We start from the raw sequence: 8,406 nt of genomic DNA, 5'->3' as shown, positions 1-8,406 counted from the left end.
GCTCCAGGAAGCTCAACTGGCCTTATTCCCTGAGGAGCTGAAAAACTTTATATTGCAGCAAACTGAGTTCTCTCTTGCCTAAAGATGTGCTGAAAATACATATATATAAAAAAAGTTATTTTTCAGGATGCATCTGGAATAGTACAAACCAAGCAAGCCATGTCCACAATGGCACTGGTATTGTAGAAAATAATGTCAGTTTATGACTTTGAACTTCAAATCTTTTAAAAAAACCCCTCTACTTTCTCTAGTTTTACAGAAAGACTCAGCAAAATAGCAGTGACCCCTTACATAAAATACATAGGAAACTAATAGAAATTGAAGTTCCTCTCCACATTAGGTTAATGCTCACAATCTGTACCACAAATCTGACCATGTCTGGCATTTGCTTTTCTATCCTAGTACTTAGTGAAAAATTCATAATGCTCAGTATTCACAGAGGTGTTTCTCAGCCAAATTATTATTGTGGAAGTACAACAAACATACAGCTAGTCAAGATATAGGGATTCATGAATCCAAATCCACTTCCAGGGCAGAGCTGCCTTCCTAACTGGGCTTGTTAGTACAGGTTTCATTAAAAAGCAAAAACAAGCTAAAAGCTCTTCCCCGCCTCCCCTCCCAACTCCCCCAACAGTCTAAACACGTTCAGGTATTTTGGTGTAGTTTTGATGTAAAGAATCACCATAAGTGTTGGTCTTTAGAGTCAATGCATAATGATACTACATAATTCCCCTGTGTAAGAGCTCATGACACCAAAACGATGCTAATAACAAGGTAAATTGCTGGTCGGCTCTCACAAATATCATCAGCCCTTTGCACTTAGGGTCCTTGTGAACTAGGCAGCTCCTATATTGCTGTTGCTTAGAATATTAGCTGGCAGTGGGAACGTTTTCAGGTTATTTTACAAACTCCGAGTGAATTAATGACCTCTTTAGTTTTTGAGATATAATTTGAAGCTGTACAGAGTAAAGTGTATTGCCATGCCAAAGTTGTTTTTGTCTGGTAAAGAAGTATTTATGATGCTAGTAAAAAAAATAAAGCATTACTGAGCCAAGTATTTCATTAACGATACAATACTTAACTCTGGGGGTTTATGTGTGCATATACATACACACAAACACACACACACATATATATGGCTATACCTTTTTAAGATAATATGTTCTTTTAATAAATACAGTAGTAAGGAATATTAAGCTATAAACCCACAGAAGAAAGTAATATAAAAACACTCAGTGAATTATTTAAGAGGGGAAAAAGTGATACACTTCTTTTTATTGGCACATTTGCAATCACCTAACAAAACCCTGCTGATAATCTTATCAATTCAGCAACTTGTGAGCAAACCAAAGAAACTTGGCACTCATTCCTGGGAATGGGATGCTGGGAGAGTCACTTGCAGGGTCTCTTACTTGCAGGATTGTAAGGAAAGCTGACCTCAATCTCATTTTATAAAAATGAAGGTTTTTTTTTTTTTTTTTTCCTAAGGCAGCTCTTCACCTGTTAAACTGAATGGGCAGAATGACAGCTAGACAATCTAGCAAATTTGGGGAGTCTGATGTGGACAGAGCAGCATCTAAGTTCCCTTCTCCCTGCTAAATACCAGCAGTTGGGAGCAAGAAAGTACACTTTTTTTTTTTGACTATGAAGAGATTTGAATCTATGCCCTAAATCAGGCTTCTAACCAGAAGCTGTGTGAAAGTGTTGAAAAGGCTTTGTTTTCCTTTTCATGCTGTACAAAAACAATTATTTGAAACGTCTAAATTTGTTGGAGGAAGTAAAAAACATAACAACAGCAACCCAAAACAAACTTGGCATCTTTTGGCCATTTTTTCGTTTGTAAGCTAGACCAACTCTTAGCGCAGTAAGACTGGCGCTATGATTACTAGCTGTGCAAGTGCTTCTTATATATGTGGTTGTAAGACCTGACATCAGGGTGTGCCTGGATCATTAGGATAAAGAATTCAAAGTCAACTGCTCTGCCAAATTCACGGATTCGGATTTATGAACTGCTTGGAAGAAGAAAGGGAAGGTGGCCAGATGCAGAAGATGCTGCCACAGCTGAAGAGAGATGTAAAACATACAGAGAACGTACACTTGCACATGGCGCCAAGGGGAATGAGCGCTGCCACTGCCTGAGCAGCTACCGCCGCGCTGCAAGATCCAAGCTCCCAAATCAGGAGCCGTCGGCACTGTCAGTGAATCAGACGACAATACCTCCAATTTTCCTAATCCAAGGAACCTAAAACCAAGGTTTCTGGCTAGAGGGAGCTGGCAAATAGATTGACTTCTATTTTCTCTGTGCTTGGTAAGAAGGAAAACTGAGTTGCCTTAAAAACAAGCAAACAGTATCAAATCCAATGCTATGTATGCACCTACACATACACTCAAAATGATATCCAATCCCTTGCTGCATGTATGCATACACATTTAAAAAAAAAAACAAATTCAGATTTATTTAAGCAATGGAATAATCTTAAATAATCCGTAATCTTAAATAAGTAATGCCATCCTTCCAACTGCAGCAATGGGGTACTCTGTGGCAGCTACTGAAATCATCTGCAGGAGCAACAGGATGCGTCTGGCTTTCCCTGCAATGTGAGCAAACAACTGCTTTCCCAGAGCCAAGGCCCATTTCCAACCACATGTGAAGGCAATAAGCTCCTCAAACTCCACAGACACCGACAGCGACATCCTTAGACACAAAGCAAATAAAAACTAAAAGAGAAAAGAAGAAGAAGATGGTGGAATTACCATTGCAAAGGGCTGCAGGAACCACAAGTGCAGCTGAGTGGTACAGGACTGAAGGCCTGTGGCCAGGTTTGCAATGGGACTTACGCCTACATGAGCTCCTGAAAGGATAAAAAGTGAATTGTTTCCCAGGTACTTACACAGGTGAAGAATGGAGTTGAATTCCAGCTCACCATCCTAATTCCCTGTGAGAAGGAAGCATGTAGCAACTGCTGCTGGTTGTCTTATTTATGATGGTGACTGTGACTGTGTGAGTCTTGGTGGCAGAGGAGTCACTGGCCATGTGTGCAACACATGGAAGCACAGCACATCTCAAACGTCTGTGAATGTCGTGGCAGCAGCATGACCAACTGGTGCAGAAAGAGGTTTTAAAACCATGTTGGAGTAACAAAGCACTTTTGTGTGTGTGTTTGAGGTGGGTAAAGGGATCAGAGATGGTAGGAACTGAGAATGGCTTCAAGCTTCAAAAGTTGATAGACCTGAACCACCTTGTCTTACTTTTCCCTTCTCCCTGGAAAGACCGTTCTTATTACCAAAACACATGGAATCCAGCTCTTATTACAATGTATGGGCACCTTTTACATTTAATTACAACATTTCTTTGTCCTACTCTGCTCTCCAAGAAAAACAGTAGTGGGAGTCAGTGGCTAAATTTTGGTGTAAACTGAGTGAGGCAAAGGAGAAAGGACAAAGCAGAGAAATAATGTGCAATTTGCCAATGGTTCCAAACTCTCCCTCTTCCCTGAGCTGGGTGTCATTCATTTAAAGGCCAGAAAGCCATCATTTTAAATATATAAATAAAATTGTCTGCTTTTATTCCAGATTGTGTTCGTCAACCTAACCACCATACAACAGTGTCACTTTTGGGGAGGAGTCGCAAAAGATCCCCATTACAGATAGATTTTAATTTTTGTAACCTCTTGACATCTGAATATCTGAGAAATATCTTTATTTTGAGAACTAAATACACTAGCACTTCTTCAGCACGTTATCTTAATTTTAAAGTTCCAAAGTCTGCTATATGTAACTGAAATTCTAGTGGGCCAGCCCTTACAGGAGACAGGGAAAAGTGATCCTAGTTCTTCATGGGCAAAATCCTGGCTACTTTTTTTTTCCGCATTTGGAAATAAAATAAATGACCATCACTGTGGCATTTTGCATTTCCAAACGGCCAAAATATACCCAAAGAAAGAAGAAGTCAGGTCATCCAAAGCAGCACTAACCATTCAGCACTGGTTAGTTTTTACTTTCTCTCATTTTTTTTCCTGTGTGTGAGGAATGCTGCAACCAGTGACTAACTCAATTGCAAAACTTCCAGTGACGCCAAAGGGTAGTACAATGGCTGGAAGATTTATGAGCCTTGGAGTTGTGCTACTGCAATTGAACTAAAAGAAGCCTATTTTTATTGCTGCCTACAGTATTTATCAATTAAAAAGTAGTCATAGCTGATTTAAGCAAGTTTTGAGTCTTACAGCAGATAAGTATCATTATCTTATTTTATGCATAGTTGCTGACTTATTGGTTAAATTCCCCTGCAACCTTCTGACTCAGCTGCTGTGGGGGGTTATATGCATACATGGCAACATGTGCGTGCACAGCTCAGAAGAGGGGAAGTTTGCCCTGGCATTTTGCTCAGCCCAAATCTGACCCCTTGAAGCTTCTGCCCTCTGCCCATGGCTGCCCAGCTTGGCTGCAGCTTTTGGGATCACGACGAATCTGGAGTTATGGGTTATTGAAGAACTTGTTTTCAAGTGTTCATGGGAGTGCAAGCTATCCAGCATGCAGACAACGTGTAAAAATAAGGTTTAAAAATATATATAGATATGTTTCTTTCTATTTAGAATACATGAATTCTTTTCTGCCCTAGTAGTTGAAGCTGTTTGCACATTCCTGTGGCTTACTAACATTGCCCATTTCCCACCGTTCTTATGTTCCCAGCAGCAACATATGACCCCTCACAATGACAGGAATTGTCCACTGAATTGAAGCTATATCCCTCACAGACCGCTCCTAAAGCATCAGCTGCTTGCTAAAAACATTTTGCATTTATGTTTTTGTCTGATTAGCTGTTCTCAGATTGGAGTTTTACAAAATTGGAAAGTATTTCTAATTGACAGAGAGGTGGATAGAGGTAGCCAGGTTGATGGCTAGATCCTTAAAAGGCTTCATTGCCCACAGTCAGACTTGTGTGCAATGCAGACACCAAAGGCCAGGTGAATGATCCTCAATTCCTGTCCCCCCTTCTCTGACTCCTTTGGCAGTAAAAGTCCATCCACAGTCCATCCATTGTTTCTTGTCTGTAAAGTCCCTCAGGCATCTAAACTTCTGCCTCTGTGCATGCCCAGGACTGCTTGAAACTCCGTGAACCTGCATAGCTCTACACCTATCTCAGTCCTAAACCCAGCCTGAATCCACCAGTTTGCAATCTCTTGCCTATATTGCCTGCAGGGACTAACCACTTCACACATCCTGCAGGACCAGGCATTGCACAAACCACCACAGCAGAAGCAGATGGATTAACAAAAAAATGCGTTTGGGAGAGTTGTGGCAAAAGAATCAAAGATCTAACAGGGCCAGTGAAGGTGATCAAGAATGAACACGAGTTTGTTATCTAGTGGTTAGTAGGGCAGAGCAAATGAGGAAGGACAGGGTAACACCTGGGCTCTAGCACATCCTCCAAAGACTGTTTAGGTAGACAGCCAGATGCTGGGGGTGGGGGGAAGGTTGAACAAAAACAACAGTCTTAGAGGAGGGACAAAAGAATACAACATCCTCCAGATGGTTAACTTCAGGAAAAGGGCCCAGCTTTTGAACCCTGAATTGAAGAGCAGCACCTCCTTCTACCCAAAGTTGGACACCTCCCGTCCTGAGATAGATCTACTCAAACAAGTGAACTCCAGTGTTCCCAGTTAGCTAGCTAAAGCAGCAAACTAGAAGTGACTGCTGCGTATTGTGTGTGGCAACTCCCAACTCAGCTTAAGGTGGGTTTGTCTGAGCTCAGGCTGAGGTCTGAGTTTGGGTTAGGAACCAGAACTCCAGCAGCGAGGTCAGCATCATAGCCCCAGCTCCTTTGGAAAGCTTTTCCAAGGCTACCCCTGTGAGTGAGTAGGTAGGAGCCACAATCTTTTTCTTTCTGATTCCTGAAACAGTATCAGGTTTCTTTCTCTTATTTCTAAAATACAATCTTTGCAGGAATGCGAGATGCATGTACCTGCTGCTCAAGTAAGTGCAAGAAAAAGAACTGGGAGTTAGCAAGAGTCCTTCTAGTTGGCTATGCATTCCTTATTCCATTTACTTTAAAAGTAACTTCTTGCTCATTTTGCATCTGATGAAAAGGAAGCATTTAAAACCCATGTCCTTATTCACCACTAGCACTTCAGTGACAAATGTGATCTTACAAACATTCTTATGTGGGGGCTTGTTGGCCAAGAGCTCCAGTGATGCTACGGGGCCATGTTCACGATGTTAGCAGGACAACTTATAGCAAGGGACATGCCTTGTTATAAGCATTTCCAGCATAGAGACTAAGACTTAAACTTCCCCCTCTATCCCAGGTAGAAAAAAATGCTTTTCAAGGTGGTCTCTGAAGTCATTCTCCCTATTAAAATATTGGGGCCAAATACTGCAGAGATTTTCAGAAACTTTTATAGAAGCTGGTGGTAGTACTCTTAAAGCAAGAGGGATCTGTATCCTGGATAAAATAACCAACTCAATCGGGAATGTTAAAACATAGAAACATTTTGTCTTTCAAAATGTTCCTCTGAACTGGGAACAAAGAAGTCATGTTTTGCTGTGATGATTCTTCACTATGAACAAAGGAGGACTTCTTACACTAGATTGTAGCAGGCAGATCCTACCTAATTGCAATTTGCAAGAAATTTTTGAACAGATTGTTGCATCTCCACTGGTTAAAAAACATGCTTTCTACCTTATGCCCTCACCCTGGGCTTATCTTGCTAAAGACATAGACATAAGACCCCTTGTACCTGGTCTCTGATAGGGTTTTACACCAAGATTGCCATGTTCATGTCAAAAGCACAGCTTACAGAAAAGGCAAACTCTGAACTCAAGAATTCATGATATTAAAAAGAAGGATTTCTTCTTTGCCTTACAACACTGTTCAGTTGTTAGATCAGAAGAACAAGAAATAGCTATGAGGGTTTTTTTTTTTTTTTTTGATGTGTTGTGTCTTTTTAAAATGTCTCTAATAGCTTTTGGTGACGCCAGCTCCCAAGGATTCTTTCCTTTAAATGTTTTATTCTATTTTTCAAAGGAAAGATATGTATTTTTTTTACTGCTAATTCATATGCTCATTTTGAAACAACATCAAGAAATAATAATACCTCCTTTACCAAGAGTCTAGTTCCATCTGGTTCAGAACCAAAAAACCCTGCCACAGTCTGATCTGAAGTGTGATTGATTTGGTCCCTTGCAATTTAACTTCTTTACTTACGTCTTTCGTGCATTAAGACTTCCTGGGGAGGGTGGAGAAAAGTGTTTACACTCTTAGACTTTTTGAAAGTGCATCCAAAAGCTCAAAGTATTTGGTGCCTGATTCATTATAAACACCTAGAGGATAGTTCCTGACCTATTTAGAGAATGTCTCTTACCACCAAGTGATTTTATGCTTTTCCAGGCACTTTGAATGGCATATTAATCATTAAAAACAAAGAAGGAAAAAAATAGAAAACCAAACTGCAAATGAAAGCAACTGATAAAGAACTAATAAGCAGTGTGGTTACTTGCAGAAAGAAAGATCTTTCAGGTCTTCACAGCTTTTCCATGACTCTGAGTGACTCTGCAGACAGAGTGATGTCTGCTGTAGCTATATTTGGGGAATAACATACGAGAACTTGAAAATGCTAATTGGAATTCAAGATACTGTAAGAAAGGGAAAGATCAATGAATAAATATCCTACTGCTCTTAGCCAAACAGGCTAAACAGGATACTTTTGACAAGGAAACAGAAGAAGCAAAACAGAACAGTTGGAAATATCAAGACAAGAGATTTGGCCCTGGGCTTACTTGTGTAGTTTCCCAGAAGTGATTTTTTTTTTTTTTGGCAATTTTTGAAAGAGGAATTTTTGGTAACTATACAGATAAAAAGTAGGCCCTTATTTTTGTATTTTATTGTTATCATATTATAGTTTTAATACTGTAGCTTTGTAAGGTTTGTTGCCTTACAAATCCTAATACGCACGTCAACTAGAGGACCCTTTAACAGGGCAAAGACATATATAAAAATGCGGTTTGAGTCTTCTAGAAAGGCTCTCCTAACTCCAGCCTCTCAGATTTTTGCATGCACTTCATTTTATAAACTCTGAATAGTCCCACTGAAAATAAAGTCAAGCATCTGGCAAGTCCCTACAAGACTAGGGTCCGAAACGAGAGCTTAGCAAAGAAATTAAGTATGCACCAAATTTCACCTTTCTTACCAAAGTACTTAACTATATGCTTGCATTTATGTGTGTAGTTAAAATGCTCTTCGGGTCAATGGACTGGTGAGCTGGAACCTTATCTTTAGCAGTTGTTTTAGACGACCACAACTGGTTAAAATATTTCTTTGTCTGTCTTTAGATGTTTTTTTGTCAGTAACAGTGAAAACTTGGCTTATTCATTGGAAATATGATTTTTAATAGCAGAGAATTATGAAGT

Source organism: Tinamus guttatus, unplaced genomic scaffold (genome assembly GCF_059628265.1).
Source record: "Tinamus guttatus ecotype Peru unplaced genomic scaffold, ASM5962826v1 Tinamus_guttatus_pri_ptg000327l, whole genome shotgun sequence".
Lineage (NCBI taxonomy): Eukaryota > Metazoa > Chordata > Aves > Tinamiformes > Tinamidae > Tinamus > Tinamus guttatus.
This window is presented reverse-complemented; position numbering follows the sequence as displayed.